The sequence below is a fragment of the Pteropus vampyrus genome, unplaced genomic scaffold, assembly GCF_000151845.1.
Source record: "Pteropus vampyrus isolate Shadow unplaced genomic scaffold, Pvam_2.0 Scaffold189, whole genome shotgun sequence".
Taxonomy (NCBI): Eukaryota; Metazoa; Chordata; class Mammalia; order Chiroptera; family Pteropodidae; genus Pteropus; species Pteropus vampyrus.
Window position 1 is genome coordinate 745,289 of NW_011888970.1, and position 323 is coordinate 745,611.

Below are 323 nucleotides of genomic sequence, written 5' to 3' on the forward strand. Positions count from 1 at the left end.
CCGGGCCCGCTCCCAGCCCGGCCGCTGACCCCGACTCCACTCCTATCCGACCCGGTCCTGACTGGAGCTCCGACTCGGTTCTGACTAAGGGTCCGACCCGGTTCCGACTCAGACTCCAAGCCGGTTCTGACTGGGGTTCTGACTCCGGCTCCGGCGGGGAAACAAAAGAGCCGCGACGTCTGGGCCCCAGAGCCTGAGACGCCCGCGCAGGCGCAGTGCGCGCCGTGGATCGGGGAGCCTGGGGGCGGGGCTCCGGACGAACGGGGCGGGGCCTGGAGGGTGGCCGCGCTTAGTGGGTGGCGGGGCTGGCGAGGGGCGGGGCC